General features: G+C 41.3%; 1 protein-coding gene across 9 annotated transcripts in view; it reads left to right on the top strand.

The window, feature by feature from the left end:
* KCNMA1 (potassium calcium-activated channel subfamily M alpha 1) overlaps positions 1 to 17,582 on the top strand; it is a 917,661-nt gene that overhangs the window by 656,830 nt on the left and 243,249 nt on the right. The window lies entirely within an intron of this gene.

Here is a 17,582-nt window from a genome sequence, read left to right as displayed (position 1 = left end):
TCTAAGGAAGAAAGGAGTCACTGGCCTCAAGCAATTTCAAAATCCAGCCAGACAAACTCCATTAGGTTTTAAGATCTAGGCATAATCCTCTGGCCCCTGGGCATATCTTTTCCCTTTTTTTGTTTGTTTGTTTGTTTGAACCTACATTAAATTTTAAATGAGTTTCTTGTAGACAGCCTAGAGTTGGATCATTTAAAAAAAAAATGCTGTCTGATGATCTTTGTTAATTGGTGTATTAGGCCATTTACGTGTAATGTAACTATAGATATGTTTGGATTTAGGTCTAATATTTTCATTTTTGTTTTCTTTTTGGAAATCCTGGTGGCGTACTGGTTAAGATCTATGGCTGTTAACCAAAAGGTTGGCAGTTTGAATACACCAGGCACTCCTTGGAAACCCTAGAGGCGGTTCTGCCCTGTCCTGTAGGGTCTCTATGAGTTGGAATCAACTTGCTGGCAATGGGTTTTTTTTTTCATTTGTTTGTTTTTATTTCCTCTGTTTTAGTTCTCTTATTTCTACTTTCCTTTTTTTCTTTTGGGTGGCTTTGAACATTTTTGGTATTTGATTTTATCTGTACTGGGTTTTTTTAAATCATATTTCTTTTTATAGCTTTTTTAATTGGTTGCTCTTGGAATTATAATATACATGCTTAACTCTTCAAGTCTACTTAAAATCAATATTTACCTCTTTAAGTGTGATGTAAAAACCTTACCAACATAGGCTCCTTTGCCCTCCTATTTTATATTGGAATTGTCTTAAATATTCCACCTACAGAACCCTGGTGGCATAGTGAGTAAGAACTACGTCTGCCAACCAAAAGGTCAGCAGTTTGAATCCACCAGGTGCTCCCTTGGAAACTCTATGGGGCAGTTCTGGCTGTAGAACTCCGGATTGACAGCTCTTTTCTTTCCTTGCCATGCTTTTAAAATGTTGTTCCACTTTCTTCTTGCCTCCATGGTGTCTGATGAGAAGTCTACAATAGTTTGAATCATTGTTAACCTATAAATAGTAATTTTTTCTCTGGATACTTTCAAGATTTTTCTCCTTGTCTTTAGTTTCAGTCATCTGACTACCATGTATGTAGGCATCATTGCTTTGGGTTTATCCTACTGGAGTTCAGTGAGCTTCTTGATTGTATAGGTTTGTCTCATATGGAATTTGGAAAGTTTTCACCCATTATTCTTTGAGCTTTTCTATCACCTTCTTTCTGCTATTGAGCCCATCTGCTATTGAGTGTTTTCTTTTAGTTATTATATTTTTCAATTCTGGAATTTCCATTTGATTCTTTTTTTTTAAATCTCATTTCTTTGCTGAGGCTTTCTATCTTTCAATTCTTTATAGGGGCATTCGCCTTTAGTTGTTGGAGAGTTTTTATAATAGCTGCTTTAAGTAAGGTCTTTGTCAGATAATTTCAACATCTGTGTCATCTAGGCCTTGGCATGTGCTGATTGTCTTTTCCTATATAAGTTGAAATTTTCCTGGGTCTTCATATGTAATTTTTTACTATATAGTGGAAATTTCGATTATTTTATTATGAAACTCTGGTTCTTGTTTCAGTCTTACACAGAATGTTGACAATTTTATTTTAGCATGCAATTGACCTGTTTTATTTTAGGCCACAGGTTTCTGTAGTTGTGATTCCAATGTCAGATGAGTTTTCAAAGCCTTGGTAGTACTATTTGCATCTGTCCCATATCAGTCTAACACTTGGGCAGTGGTCTATATTGTAGTTGAGTTCTCAAAGTCAGTGTATGCTGTGTAGGGCCAGTTCTATGCATGCACAGCTCAGGGGTAAGCTCATGAGTTCATTAACAATTTAAGGGGTTACTTTCCCAAGTCCTCTTTCTCTGTGATCTTCCCAGTACTTTCAGGTTTACTAGGGCTCTCCATTTTGATCCTGTGGTCAGGAAGCTGGGGCTTTGGTTACCTTCCTTCACTCTATACCTTCTGGGACTGTGTTTGTATCTGGAGCCAAACAGTGGAAAGACAAAGGAAAAAAAAAAAGAAAAGAAATTGGGCTTTGCCCTCACCATTTTGGAACGTCAGGGTCTCTGACCAGAAAGGAAGATGTGCCTCCCTCAGAGTGTTAGTCTCTTTCTGGCTCCTGTGTCCTCCACTGCTACTTCCACCATGGAATGCTTGGAAGGTGGGGCACAAGAGTAAGAGCAGAGAGCTTTGCACACCAAGGTCAGTGGGCACAGAGCTGTATGTTTTCTCTGAGTGTTGGCAACCCTGGTGGGATAGTGGTTAAGAGCTATGGCTGCTAACCAAAAGGTTGGCAGTTTGAATCTACCAGGCACTCCTTGGAAACTCTATGCGGCAGTTCTACTCTATGCTATAGGGTTGCTATGAGTTAGAATCGACTTGATGGCAGTGGGTCCTCTGAGTGTTAGGAGTTCCCCTTCCAGTTCCTTGAACCAAAACTTTAAATTCTTCTGGAATTCTTTCTGTCTGTGTCCTGGTGCTCCCCTACAGGTTTGGGGCTGCACTGAGGTCAGGCTGGGGTTACAAGATGGGGGAAAAATGGTAAACTCACTGTTGTCTTAGAGGTACTTCAATTCTCATCTTCTTCCTCAATCTACCTGCTGTCTTTTCTTCAGAGTCTTTACCCTCTCCATTTTATGTTGTGCTTGTGGAAACCCTGGAGACATAGTGGTTAAGAGCTATGGCTACTAACCAAAAGGTCAGCAGTTCCAATCTACCAGGTGCACCTTGGAAACCCTATAGGGCAATTCTGCTCTGTCCTGTAGGGTCACTAAGAGTCAGAATCGACTTGACAGCAGTGGGTTTGGTTTTGTGTTTTGTGTTATGTAACGCATCAACATACACTGAAAACCCCAGCAAACAATGTTATTATTGTTTTGCTTTCAACCATCAAACATGTTTTAAAGAACTCAAGAGAAATACAGGCTTTTATATTTATCCCGATGTTTATTATTTGTATTGTTTTGTCCAGTGTTTAGAGCTGCATTTGGCAGAGAAATTAGGATGAAGTGTGCTTGTTGTTGTTAGGTGCCGTTGAGTTGATTATGACTCATAGCGACCCCATGTGACAGAGTAGAACTGCCCCATAGAATTTTCTAGGCTGTAATTTTTATGGGAGCAGATCGCCACATCTTTAATCTTATTCAGAACCGAAACAAAAAAAAAACTCAGACCTGTTGCTATCAAGTTGATTCTAACTCATAGCAACCCTATAGGACAGAGTAGAACTACCCCAGAGGGTTTCCAAGGAGCACCTGGTAGTTTTGAACTGCTGACCTTTTGGTTAGCAGCCAAGCTCTTAACCACTACACCACCACGGTTTCCATTCAGAACCAGAAACCCAAATATCTCTTTAGAAGCCCTGTTCTGTCTTAGTCCATACAGCCAGACCAAGGAGAACATTGCCTCTGAGCCAATGTCATCGTTATCATGTCCTTATAGCACTTTCGAAAGTCATTCCCTTTGGGGTGAGTTTTAGATGTTTTACCTTCGCGTCAGGGGCTATAACTAGCAGGGTCGGCAAGCTGCATTCCAGAGGCATCCTGGGCCCCTCCTGCTAGAACAATGTGAGGCTGCTGTTTCAGCTACAAACTCATTTGGCTGATTTAGAGAAACTTAAGGACACTGGTAAAATGTGCTGAGATCAATTTAGGCATCTATCTGCCATCTTGAAAAATGACATGCAGTAAAACCTTTCAACTGGGTATAATTTTTGTAGTTTTTATCATTAACTACCACACGTGTTTCACAGCAACAAGACTGATACAGTCCTACTGATTAGGGTCTCAAGTTCAGAGAAATACAAGTGTCCTTCCTGGATGCTGTGATGTTTGTACGCTAGGGAGTGGGAAGTAGGGTGGGACGTGGATGATAGTAATTGACATATGTGAGTGAGAGAGATCACTTCCTCTCTTGACCCCATACCTGTCAGTGGGTAGGGCGCTTCTACCACTGGGAAGTAGCATAGAACTCTCTGTCCACTGATCTTGGTGTGCAAAAGCTCCTTGTTGTTAGTCTGTCTACAGAAGTCTGTTTATCGCTTGTCTCCATATTTATGGCGTTGCTTTTATGACAGTGAGCTCACTCACTTTCTCCTTCGTTCTCCAGACTGTGACCAAATAGGTGTCACTTTTTTAAGAAGCTTCTGTTGATTTTTTTGTTTATTTTAGCTCGTCAGTAGTTGGGTGTTTTTTTCTTTACCTTGAATGGAGAAACAAGGAAAAATCCACTGGAAGAGGAATGCCTGGTACTAGGCTTGATCATTTAAAGATATTGAATGGTATTACCATATCCAGATACATTGTGGACCACTGTGCTCTCCAAATTATCTGCCATAGCCCCTACCCCCTGTCCTCCCTCACTTGTCAAGTCTGAAAGGAGTTGTGTGGCTATGCAGTGGGCAGGGTGTTGGGATAGGCCAATGGACTGCTGGATGTAAGACTGATTAGGACATGTTTCGCTGTAAGCAACCTCTCTGAGCTTCATATTCGCTTCTTTAAAAAAATGCAAATGCTTACAGGATTGTTGGAAGAATTACCCACCTGTGAAAGCATCTAATCCTTAGTCTATAGATTCTCCCTTCTTCCTTCTTAGGAGAGGGGTGGCACTGTGTGGGTTTCTATTTGTGATGAGGCTTAAGACTGGGCTAGGATTTGATCTCCTGATGGGAGGAGATAGAGGGATGAGTCTGATATAAAATCATCCTCTAGGGTGGCATAAAGGCATCCCTATCTGTGTTGCCGACATCTTAGTAAGTGACTGATGTTGTGGGAGGTCTCTGAAACTCTTTGTTGGGAGACAGAGTCAGCAGAATTTTCTGTCTGAATATACTTGCCAGGGCAACAGCATTGTTCATTAGCCTAAACGACACTGGTTCCCCCAACCCCCTCAACCTTTCTGTCAAAAACCCAAACCCCCAGGGCTAGATGATTTTATCTGTGCTTATAGGTGAGTGCATCTGTCTGGGTTTTCCCAGGCCTCCGCGGCAAGTGGAGGTTCTGCTGACTCTTCTTTCCCAGTCTTTAATGAAAGGCCAGCTAGCAGGCACAGACTTGCTCAGGACTGAGCCTGCAGTGGGAGTGGTGGGCAGGGGAACAGCCATGCACTGGAATGTGTTACCTACGGAGAACTCAAAAGGTGTCGCGATCTCCTGGGTCCTGCCCAGGGGATTGAAATGTGTTATCCAAATGAACTTACTCATGGGACAAGTGAGCATGGCGGCTGAGAGACCCCTCTACTGCCGTAGAGGATCACCACAAGTCCTTGCTGTCTTCCCATCTTAGACCAACTGCAGGGTCAGGGCCAACCTGGCAGTTTTCTGGGAGTACTGATCCATTAAAGAACAGTTGCTGTCCACTTGTTTCCCACTGATGACAACCTCGTGGGTGTTAGAGTCGAGCTGTGCTCCGTAGGGTTTTCAATGGCTCATTTTTTTTTTGTAATTAGATCACCAGGCCTTTCTTCCAAGGCACCTCTAGGTGTGAACTGAAACTTCCAACCTTTTGGTTAGCAGCTGAGCATGTTAACCATTTGCACCACCCAGGGGCTCCTATACTGATCTATCATGAGTGCTAGCTAAAACCTTCCTAGAAATGCAGCAAGAAGGAGAAGGTTATGCTCCCAGAACTCTTCCCAAAAGGAGTACAGTTTGTGCTTGAAAGGGATAATTTGGTAAGTTATTCGGGATAGAAGGGCTGAGTCCCCTTCTCTCAAAAGGCATGTTCAAATGAAAACAGGTGTTTTCTAACTTACCCTCAAATGAGGATGGGTCTACTTAACTGCGAAAGCTTTGGTTTTGGGGAGTATGCAAATTTGGGGCCAGAATTGAATTGCTTGGGTCACTGGAGGCCTAGGGCTCTGACCAGTGGTCATTCTCCTCTCTTATCATCCCACCTAGTGCTCAGCCTCTCCTCCAAATACAAATTGAACAGGGATTTCAAGGATAATGGTTTGAACAACCACCCTTTGATTAGCATGCCTCTTCTGTGAACCAAGGATGTGCCAGGTATTGGTTCTAGATCAGTCTAGGGAGGAGGCTGGAAACAAGGCAAGGAGCAAAGCCATTGCTAGACAGGAGGGTGAAATAGGAATCAGTTCAGAAAGTACTCAATTGAGGGATGTGGGCAAGTGTCAAGTCCAGGACCCAGGAGGAGCTAATTCATCCTAGCCATCAGTGCCTTGTTGACTCGACTCCTTTCAAAGGCCAGGGACACTTGGATGAGTCATCCTCTGCATCACCTTAATGGTGCTGCCCACATGTGACAATTCTCCTGCTCTGAGGAGGCCATTGTTTCCTCCAGGCGCCTAACTTCCCCCTTATCTTCATCTCTTTTCTGGGTCAGGCTAACTTGCCAACCACAGGGGAAGGCCATGGAGGTTGGGAGTGGAGCTTCCAGGGAGCAGGCTGACTTGTTGGACAGAAGCTCAAGCAGCTTAGTGTTTCTCCTCATTCCAGAGGGCTATCTGTTGGTGACGTAGCAGCCTTTTCCAGCAGTAGCTAAGCAATGGGAAGCCCTGAATCACAGGCCCAACATCTAATTGGTCTCCAAGAAACATCTTCAGCATCACCATCACCCTCATCGTTATCCTTGTCTTCATCCTTATCATCCATTATTCAAAATGGTAGCTAACATTTATGGAATATCTACAAGGTGCGCACTCAATGATTAAAGTTCAAAGGAAGCGCTCAGCAAACATTAGCTATTCCTATATGGTCGCTATGAGTCGGGATGGATTCTACAGCAACGAGTTTGGTTTGGTTTTGGTGTCATATCTTGGCGTCACAGGATGGTGCAAACAGTTAACATGCTCAGCTGTTAACTGAAAGGCTGGAGGTTCGAGGCCTAGTGATCTGCTTCTGAAAAATCAGCCACTGAAAACCCTGTGAAGAGCAGGTCTACTCTGAGACACATGGAGTCATCACGAGCCAGAGTTGACTTGTTGGTCGGTGGTTTTCATGTTGTGTCTTAAGCACTTCACATACATCACTCATTTCATCTGCCCAGTGACTCTAGGAGGTGGGTACTGTTATTGCTCTCATTTTACAGGTGAGGGGTTTGAGGCTTGGAGGATTTATGCACTGTGGTCCAGGGACCCATAGTGAGGCTGGGATTCGAACACAGAACCTGCATGTGCTTAGGTGCTTCGCTGTACTGCTGCTGCATTCAGTGAGCACTCAGGATCACGGACCCACCTTAAAAGGAAACTGCTAAGCCCAGCTAAATACCTCAGGAATTTATAGGACTGCCCATCTTCAATCTCTGAACCAAATGTCTTTTTGATGAGACTCAAAATACACTCTAGGAAGCCAGAGAGGGGAGTTTCTGAAGTAATTTCTAACTTCCTGTGAAAATATTCTCTAACTGGCAAGAGATTGTCTGGGTAACAATGAACACACAATAAAGTGGTGCCTCTGCCTTTGATACCTGGCTCACAAATAACCCATTTGGCTTCCCAATCACCCTGATACCTAAAACTAGCAGAATTTATGCTCACGGCTGGAATGGCTCTGTTCAGCCAGAAAGCAAAAGTTTATGGCTGGACCCTTTGCTCTGAAATGAAATCTAGTCTCTTTGGCTCGACTTTATTAGGCCATATTGTACAGCGATAGGAGACATAAGTATCCAGAATCTGCTGTCACTAAAATGGGGCTGAATTGGCGAGCATTTTTGTCCTCACATTCAATGCTGTGTCCCTAAAATGGGAAAGTTGAGTAGAAATCAGGAATGCAAGTCAGGCCATTTTCTGAAACTTTATTTTTAATTGAATTAAGCATAGTCGTGTTATCGTTTTTGTACTGATATATCCCACATTGAATGGAGATTAAGCCCTCATTGGGGTCACTAGACCAATGGAGACAGACCAAGTAGACAAACCTGGACCCCTAAAATATTGTTTAGACTAATTGCCGCACCAAACCAAACACTTGGATATCTATCTTGTGCTTAATTATCTACAAGCTTTCTCTGTAGCTGGCTCCAGTGTTTAGCAGTACTTCATAGAAAGCAATCTCTTCTAACTCATTCATCTGTAATTTATGTCCTTTGGGTTACAGTTGATTCTCCTTAATCTCTGATTCTCAAAGGCATAATGGAGAATACTAGCTCCTTGTTCTTCACTGTCTGTGGGAATAGCTTCTTGCTACTCAAAATGTGGAGTGTCAGGTTGGTACAAATGGTTAATGTACTTGGCTACTAAGCAAAAGGAGGGAGGTTCAAGTCCACCTAGAAGTGCACTGGAAGAAAGGTCTGGCAACCTACTTCCAAAAACCTCAGCCATTGGAAACCATTTGGAGCACAGTTCTACACTGACAGCCACAGGGTTGCCATGACAACTGGTAACTCAAAGTGTAGTCCCCATATGAGCAACATTAGCTGGGGCACGTGTTAGAAATGGAGAATTTTAGACCCCATCCAAGAACTACAGAATCGGAAACAACATCTTACTAAGATCTCGGGGTCAATCATATGCACATTAAATTTTGGGAAGCTGTTGGGCAGCCACAGAAGACTTCTGATAAGTACGCCTTCAGTCACATCAACTGCTGAGAAATTACCCTGTGACTTAACAGAGGTGGATACAGTGGGATTCTTGATAATCGTCTAAAATCTTGAGAATTGTTCTTTTTCAAGGTATAGGCAATTCTGTAGTTGTATGTCTCATCAAAGGCAAGCTCATAGTTCCTGTGCTGAATGAAATGCTTTTTTTCCCTAACTTCTTTCTCTTCCCCCAGTTTAAAAACAAAAACAAACAAAAAAGACTGACAGTTACTCTTGGCTTTGATTTTAGAATCTAGGAGTAATGAAATCACCAAATAGAGTCTTTGCTGGAATTAGTTTCCTTTTGAATTCGTGTTTGACTTGACATTGGATCCAAGAAGGGAAGGAAAGAAGAAGCCAAAGAATGCCAGTGATGAGTCACACAAGGAAGACAGTGTAGGCATGAGACATGGAGGGAGAGGGTGCTTCTTCCCAAAGGGATGGAAGTACAACTCCCAGTTAGTAGGAAGAAGGACTCCAGTTAGATTGGTGGTAATACTCCAGTTCTTTACAGTTCCTTGTTTCAAATTCAAGACTCTAAGTTAATTAGGCTTAAAATTTAGAAAGCTATAAGCTACTTGCTAAGCAGCCCAAGATATTCTGTGATGACAAAATTTTCAAGAACTGTTACTCATAGTAGGCAGTTTTCTGGGAAGTTTAAAGATGGCTCCGTTATCCATACTCCCCATTAGCTCCCAAGAGTGCAAAATTCTTCAGCATTCAGAAGCAAAGATGTGTCCATATTATGACCCGACACTAAGTGCTGTGAGGCTATCAATACCTACCTATGATTAGATGCCTGGAAAAATTGTGCTTGTTCCTCTGTAGCTTTTTTGTTCCTCAGTTCAATTCCTGAAACATTCATTGAGCATCTCTTTTTTTGCTGTGTATTATTATTGTGCAGTGTGTTCTAGGAAATATAAAGTTAGGAACACAGCTCGTCCCTTAAGGAGCTTACAACACGGTAAAGGGGGAGGAGCACATTTACCAAATTCTTCTCATTGTCGCTGTCATCAGAGGTCGGAAGACTCAAGAGCTCTGATGGTAGCTAATGATGACTAATACGTACTGAGGGTTTACTGTACTCTAGACAGGGTCGCTATGAGTCGGAATTGACTCGACAGCAACAGGTTTGGTTTTTGGTATTTTACATACTGTTCTGGACTACCTAGGTGGTGCAGATGGCTACTGCACTCAGCTGCTCACCGAAAGGTTGGCGGTTCGAGTCCACCTAGAGACATCTTGAAAGAAAGGTCTGATAATCTACTTCCAAAAAATCAGCCACTAGAGTAGAGTTCTACTCTGACACATATGGGGTGGTCATGTGTAGGAATTGACATGGTAGCCACTGGTTTTTAGATAGTATTTTATGTCACCCATCTCATTCAGCCCTCACAACCCTCCCATAGATGGGCATGGTTGGTATTCCCACTGAGGCAGGCGAGAGCACACTGAGTTGGGGAGATAAGGAAAGGCCTCCCAGATAAGGTGGCATAGGATTTGAACTTTACAGGAAGGGTTGGATTTTGGCAACTGGAGATGGCCAGAGAAAGATTTATTTCTGACAGAAGGGCCAAGGGAAAGAAGGACACAAGGGTAGAGAAGTCAAGGAGAGTTTCTTTAGATTAGCATTTCCCAGCTCCTTGAAATAAAGGATTCTGTGGTTAACTACCCCTTAGAGATTTACAGTTCATATTAGCATATTAAACATTCTAAGGACTGTTGTGCTCAAAAATTTCACTTTAACTTTGTTCAGTCCAGTGCTTCCCAAATTTATTTCATCTGTTCAACAAATATTTATCGAGGTAGTCTGGTGTACCAAGCACCATTCCAGGCACTGGAGATTCTGAGCAAAATTCCTGTTTCCCCTATAACCTACATTCCAGATGGGGGGCACCATAGGACCCCTTCTCACACTCCTTTGTTCCAGGTAAAATCTGTTAGTAAGTCCTGTGGAGCTTGCTTTGGGAAATCTTAGTTGGGAATAATTCTACTTTGCTGAAATTTAGGGGAAATAATGGGTGGGCAGTAAGTTTCCTAAGGGCCATGTTGTAGGCCAGCACAGCTCAAAAGGTGGCCCGGGAACTGGTGCTGTGAACCGTTTGTTACTAGTCCACAACGAGCAAGAACAGAAAATGAGAGTAAATGCTTAGAAATATTGATAGGTTCGACAGGGTAATTTTAAGTTGGTTGCATCTAATGGTAAAGATTGTGTGCTGGTACTTTGCATATCTTATTTTTTTTATTTCATTTTTCAAGCTGTCATTCTATAAGAGAGTGAATGTTAGAAATAAAATGAAACGCCTGGTCCCTCACCTAGGTAGGCAGAGAATCACGATCCTGGAAGACCTTAATAAGCAGTTGCCATTGAGTTGACTCCAGCTCACGGTGACCCCATGTGTGCCAGAGTAGAAGTGTACTCCATAGGGTTCTCAATGGCTGGCTTTTTGGAAGTAGACAGCCAGGCCTTTCTTTTGAGGCATATCTGGGTGGATGCAAACCTCCAACCTTTTGGTTAACAGCCGAGGTTGTTAACTATTTGTGCCACCCTAGAACATGCAGTCATCACAAGTTGGAATCTACTCAATGGCAACTGGAAGACCTGTGTGCTGGACTGAACCTTCCTCCCGAGGCCCACTTAGCAGGCATCTACTTGAACATATTGACTTTCTACTCATTCTACCCAAGTTAGAATTATTTCTAGTGATATTTTAAGAAACTTATCATTTGAAGCACAAATGAGGATGTTCTTAACTATTTGCAAGACTGTAAAACCAAACTCTGTTTGGGCAGGTAGTGAATAGGCAAGTCCTTAAGAAGGTCTGACATCTCTTATGCATAAACGCCTTGTTGGCATTGGAGAGAAGAGTGAGGAGAGGCTAGAAAGCCCTTCTACTTCGGAAGAAAAGTACCAATTTCCTGCCATGTAGGCAACAGTTTCTTAAATAATTTATAAATAATAATACTTTTTAGGAGTTGTCATACCACTCCTTCCCCTAACCCTTCATTTAGCTTCAGTCCTCTTTGTCTCTTTAGGAATTACCTGGGCTGGGGGAATGGAATGATGAAAATGCCATGTTTTCTAACATTTCTGCACGTGGGAGGGTCTGTTAATCCCTCTCTGAACACCTCCCGTGGGCTGATTTTTTTTTGTTCTGTAATACCTAATGGAAGAAATCTCGTTTGATAGTCTGTAGTGTACTTGTCTGGGAGTGAGAGATATGGCTTCAGTTCACCCCCAGATTAATCTTTGGAGTTGTTTATTTATTCGTTCAGTGCTAAAACTACCACTTACCTGGCATTCCGTCAAATCCCAAACAATTTGTTTTAATTGATATTTTCCTGAGGTTTTTGGAAAAATCTGAGATCTTTTCATCCTATGCGTACATTCCAGAAAATGTGATTTGAAATAGGCCATAACTGTGGAATGCCAAATTGTTATGGAGTCTGAAATCCAATGCTGGTCTCGGAAGGAGGGCAGACCTGCATCCACTTCCAAGAAGCACAGCATTGATATGCAGTTTGGCACAAAGAAGAAATACATTCCAGAAAGGTGCAAATCACCATTCGTTCCCTCTCTCCCCTGCACCCCTCTTTGGTTTCAACATTATCACCCATTCGCTCCACCCCAGAAAGCCGTGTAGTGAGACGTTCTCTGTTCTGGCACTCATGGGGACCTACGCGAGCAAGATTCAGGTGCTTTGTTATTGATTTTATGAGTTGCTTTTAGGATTTATAACTATATTGAAGAATGTGGAGGCTAGGAAGGGATGGTCAAGGAGATAGCCGTATTGCCCACTGATAAAAATTTGGGCAAGTTTGTTGACATTGAAGCACAGAGGGAAATGAAGGAGGAGAGAACAATCTAGGAGCCTAATGCCTTCCTAACACCCAGTTGTCTTTGACGCCGTTCTTCCTTCTAACAAATGGGAAGACACATCACATTTTTCCAGGTCAGAGAGCACCCTGTTGAGGAATGGGTATAAAGGACCCCACCCATTTTAGTAACCAGTCCACATACTCAACAGTGTAGAGCCTGTAAATGCTGATTCCACGTTTGTTCCTGTAGTCAAGGGCTTGACACGTTCTATGAGTGTTCTCTCTTTTTGTAGGAATAAATATGTTTTTATGGGATCTATGCTGCATCGGTCAGCTCACGTCATTAAGCTCTGTTTTAGATGGTCACATTATAGAAGACAGTGACAATTTCTTACGTGATGTATATGTACAAATATTCAGATATGGTTAATTCCTATTGAGAACTTTTAAGAGTTAGAACTGTGGATCTTCGGAAGAAAAATATTAATTAAGAATCATTTTTTAACAGTAAATATAATAAATACCTGCCTCCACACTAACCCTCAGCTACCAGTTTTGGGCAGAATTAGGTGCAAGTGTGTGTATGTTACGACTCATCTCTTCTTATTGCAGCTATTAACACAGAGGTCATTGGTTTCTATGATTTCCTTTTCATTCCTGTCATTTTTGATGTGCATAATATAGCATGCATTTGGATTAAAACTGTATACTCATTTTCAATTAAATAAGGATTGGTATGTGATCATCTTTGAAATTATTTATATGTCTCTGGAGGTAGGGATGGACCTTTGCAAAATTATGTGGCCGTAATCAGCACATTTATTCAGATTCTTTATTGGAGCAGAAATCACTGTGGCTGTGACATACCCCAGCCAGGAGAGTTGAACGTTCATTGAGCTGTTAACATTGGAGAAACACACTTTCACTCTAATCAGGGGAAGCATAAAAAATAAAAGGTGTCGTTACTGACCCACCCTCAGTAACACATGCAGAATGTGGGATCAGGAAGGTGTCACATCCCCTGGAGCCAAGGCTGATGTTTCCGCTTGGAAGGTATATTTGATGGTGCAGCCATCTGCCCGTGGTTTGGTGTAAAAACATTTGATGGGGAGGTTGAACTAGACCGGCTGATAAATTTGATAATGAAGGGTAGACAAATAAGACCATGAGAGGTATAGACAAGATAAACCAATGGCTCAATTCCCTTTTCTCACTTAAGATTCTGTGATGAATAAGGACCCACAGTACATTGCCTACTTGGTTGTTAGGTGCTCTTCTAAAAAAGTTGGCGTTTGATGTGACAGCCAGAGGATGAATTGCCTCCTCAGGAAGTGCTTTGCCTTTGACTGATTGCTGAATGGCTGGAAAATTAATTTTTGGCACCTTTTCCTAAGTCATTTTGGTCCCATTCCTTCATTTTTCTGCTGGAAAGTGTGTATTCATGTTACAGTTAAAACTACATTGACAACGCAAATGTGGAGAGCAGCATGTACTATTTTGGGAAAGAAGGTGTAGGCTGGGGTGGCTCCATTTTATATAACAGGAACGATGCCATTACACTTTGTGGAGAGACCTGAACTATTCTGTCAGCTGGACTCAAAACTAATATTACTCCTCACTGACCACACACAAAGTCATGTGCTCCAGGGTTTGAGATTTTAAGTCCTTGGCAAGCTTCTGTTCTGGTATTCCTCATTTAGGTACTTGCCATTAAACTTGTTGCCATCGAGTCAATTCCTACTCATGCCAGTCATATAGGACAGAGTAGAATTGCCCCACAGGGTTTCAAAGAGCAGCCAGTAGATTCAAACTACTGACCTTTTGCTTAGCAGCTGAGCTCTTAACCCACTGCACCACCATTTATACACTTATAAATTCTGCCTGCCCCCTAGTAGAGCTGCTTTCCTAGATGTCTGCCCTACCATCTCTACTAAAAAAAAACCCCATTGCTGTCGAGTCAATTCCAACTCATAGCAACCCTATAGGACCGAGTAGAAACCCCATAGGGTTTCCAAGGAGGGCCTGGTGGATTTGAACTGCTGACATTTTGGTTAGCAGCTGTAGCACTTAACCAGTACGCCACTGGAGCTTCCCTATCATCTCTAGCAAGGCAGATTATGGTGGGTGGTTAAGTGCATGGGCTCTAATCCTCTTCATACCACCAGTTGCCTTTGGGACCGTGAGTAGATTACTCTCTGAGCCTTAGTTTGGTCACCTGTAAAAGGGGAATCCTAATAACAGTAACTCCTTCCATTCTTTCCAGATCTCTTTGTCCATATTCCCTGGGCTAAGCACATTTGTTTTTAACTCAGCACATTTTACACTGATTTTCCCTGTCCTAAGGATGTATTGCATGACTGCCTATAAAGGTAAAAGGAATGTGCGTTTCTGATTTTGTGTTTTCAAAGCAAGTCAAAGATGACATGCTCATGACTGTGGAAGGTAAACCTCGATAGAAGGTGATAATCTAAGCCCTTGGCTTGGCATGGAGGCTGAAGTTCTTTTCCTGAGTTTGTAATTCACTCTGATGTCAGAATGCTAGGGTCCTCTCCCTGCCTCTCCCGATGTGATTGGCCTATTTGTATGGTTGTTCTGATAGCACGGTTTGTCATTCTTGTCCTTAAAGATGAAGGGGGCTCAGTATTTGTTGCAAATCCTCTCTTCTTTTATGCTATACACGTGGGTTAGAAAAGATGATGGCATAATTAAATAAGCAAGTGTGTATGTGTGTGTGTGTGTGTATTGTTTTTATCAGAAATCTCAAAAACATCTTGACAATTTATATGGAAATAGTCTTAAAGATTTGGAAATCCTCAACAAAGAGCCATGACAATGGATTTAAACTCCTCAGAATTTATATAGTCGATCTAACACTACCATAGCTAACATTATAGATACCATCTGAGAATTTTCATGTGGATGGGGAAGAAACATTGTGTTTGCCAGGAACATTCTGTACATTTTTTCCAGTTATTTTACTTTCAGTCCTCCAGCATTTCAGATCACTGCGAGGGCAAGTTTGCAAGGAAAGAGATGTGGAAAAGTCAGTGTAAGTCAGATCTCTCTGGTGCTTTTTTCAGCAAAGAGGAAACATGGGAAGATAAATACCAGTTTAAAATAAGATTTAATCAGCAACTAGAACAGATCCTAAAATACAGAATATGCTCAAGTATTTGCTGAATGAATCAATGAAACAACCAGGTTTTGCTAAGTTAAAAACAAACAAGAATGTTATCCTACACAGAACCTGTTACCAGTTACTTAAAAAAGTTTAGTGATAAAATTCGATCTAAAGAATGGCTTCATGAAGACTCAGAGGCATGAATAGAATAATCACATTAAAATCATAGTTATGAGGAATATTACCAGCAATCAATAGTAATTGAGATAAAGGCTCATCCTTTCATCATTTCTGAAAATCAGATATAATATTTAGATGTATAAGATAAACAACGCATTGTAAAAGGAATGTCTGTACTATTTAGTAGGCTGAATTCTTCCACTTGAAGCATGCCTTTTGCCCATTAAGCCCCACTGTCAGGATTTATAATTGGCAATACCTCACATAGTATTAAATCTGTTGCCAACCAGTCAATTCCAACTCATAGCAACCCTATAGAACAGAATAGAACTGCCCCGTGGGGTTTCCAGTGAGTAGCTGTGAATTTGAACTGCCAGCCTTTTGGTTAGCAGCTAAGTTCTTAACCACTGTGCCACCAGGGCTCCCCTTCACGTAGTATTACATGTTCTAGTAAAACAAATTATGTTAATATTGGTTCCAAAATACTCTGTATTTCAAATTCTTCATTAATGCAGCCTAGACTTTCTTCGAATATGTTAGCATTAGTGACCTTTACTGATGAGGTCAAGTATATCTTTCATTTAGAAAAAAAAGTAAAATCTTATGATTCTGGGAAATTAGGGAGCTTGTGTTCAACTAAACATAATTGCAGTTCAGTTTTAAAGTCATAGTTTAGCAAAAGAAATGGTTGACTAGCTTTTTTTTTTAAAGACCCCCACTCTGGGGAAAATAATTTATAGATAAACAGACCATACCCAGCAGAACAGCATAGCTAATGTCTAACGTGTGGGAGTAAGTTAGAAGCCGCACAAACTGATGAGGACAGCGCACATACTCAAATGACCAAGACTGAGCAAAAAACAGACAATAATAACATACAGGCAGTGAAAATTCAGTTTATTTCTGAATTTTTCCTGGGTTTTGTATTCCAGGGTGTCATCAAGTTTGATATGCCCTTTCTCACTCTTCCCCCATTTCCTTCTAATTCAAGGATTTCCTTCCCCCCAGTTAACGGCCTGACGGGCTGTAGGAGAGATGGCTTTTCCTATAAGATCAGCCCCAGAAATTGCACAGAGCCACTTCCTGTTGACTGAGAAGGTTCCTCTCATCTTCCTTCTTATCTAAACCTCCACTGGGAGGTAAACCTTTGGAGGCAGTAGCTTGGGGACTTATGAACCCAGAGGACACACACAGCCTGCCTTCCTTCAGGGAGTCCCATGAGATGCCCAAGTACCCAGACAGGCTCGGAGTTCTTGTTGTTACTCCCTTTATAATTTTTAAAGACTGATTCAAATACAAAATCCTTCTAGAAATCCCTAACATGAAGAGGGTTGCTGGGAAAACCAGCTGAACCTGTTAATTAGAAAATATAAAAGAAAATATACGTATACATTTTAATGAAATTTGGAGTTAAGACTTCTCTGAGATTACATTTTGCTTTTTGTGGTGGTTTTTTTTTTTCAAAAGTAGAAATAGATTTATTGTTTCATTTCAATATAGACATGTTCATTGCAAAAGCCTTCAGACAGTACAGAAGTCTATAGAAAAAAGTGCCATTCTACCACTCAGAGATAATAACTGTTAATGTTTTGATATAAAGCTTTTCAGATTTTTCAATGGCTTTATAAACATTCAGATAATTACATGGTTTTTTTTTTTTTTTAAAATGGGATCAGGCAATACATGCTATTTTGTAATGTTCCTTTTTATGTAATTTCTATATAAATAGATACATATTTTCATCATGATTTTTAATTACTTCTCAGTATTCCATTGTATACATGTGCCGTTTGTGGTGAGCAATTAGGTTACTTTATAATTTTTAGTGAATAGAAAGGATGCTCTTGTACATATATTTTTGTGCACTTGTCTAATTGTTTCCTTTCTATGAATATTTAAAATGCAGTTGCTGTGTACAAGAATATGTATTTTTACAAATT

This window comes from Loxodonta africana, chromosome 16, assembly GCF_030014295.1.
Source record: "Loxodonta africana isolate mLoxAfr1 chromosome 16, mLoxAfr1.hap2, whole genome shotgun sequence".
In the NCBI taxonomy this organism is placed as follows: Eukaryota; Metazoa; Chordata; class Mammalia; order Proboscidea; family Elephantidae; genus Loxodonta; species Loxodonta africana.
Note: the sequence above shows the minus strand (reverse complement) of the source record. Positions and strands in the feature narration are given on the sequence as shown.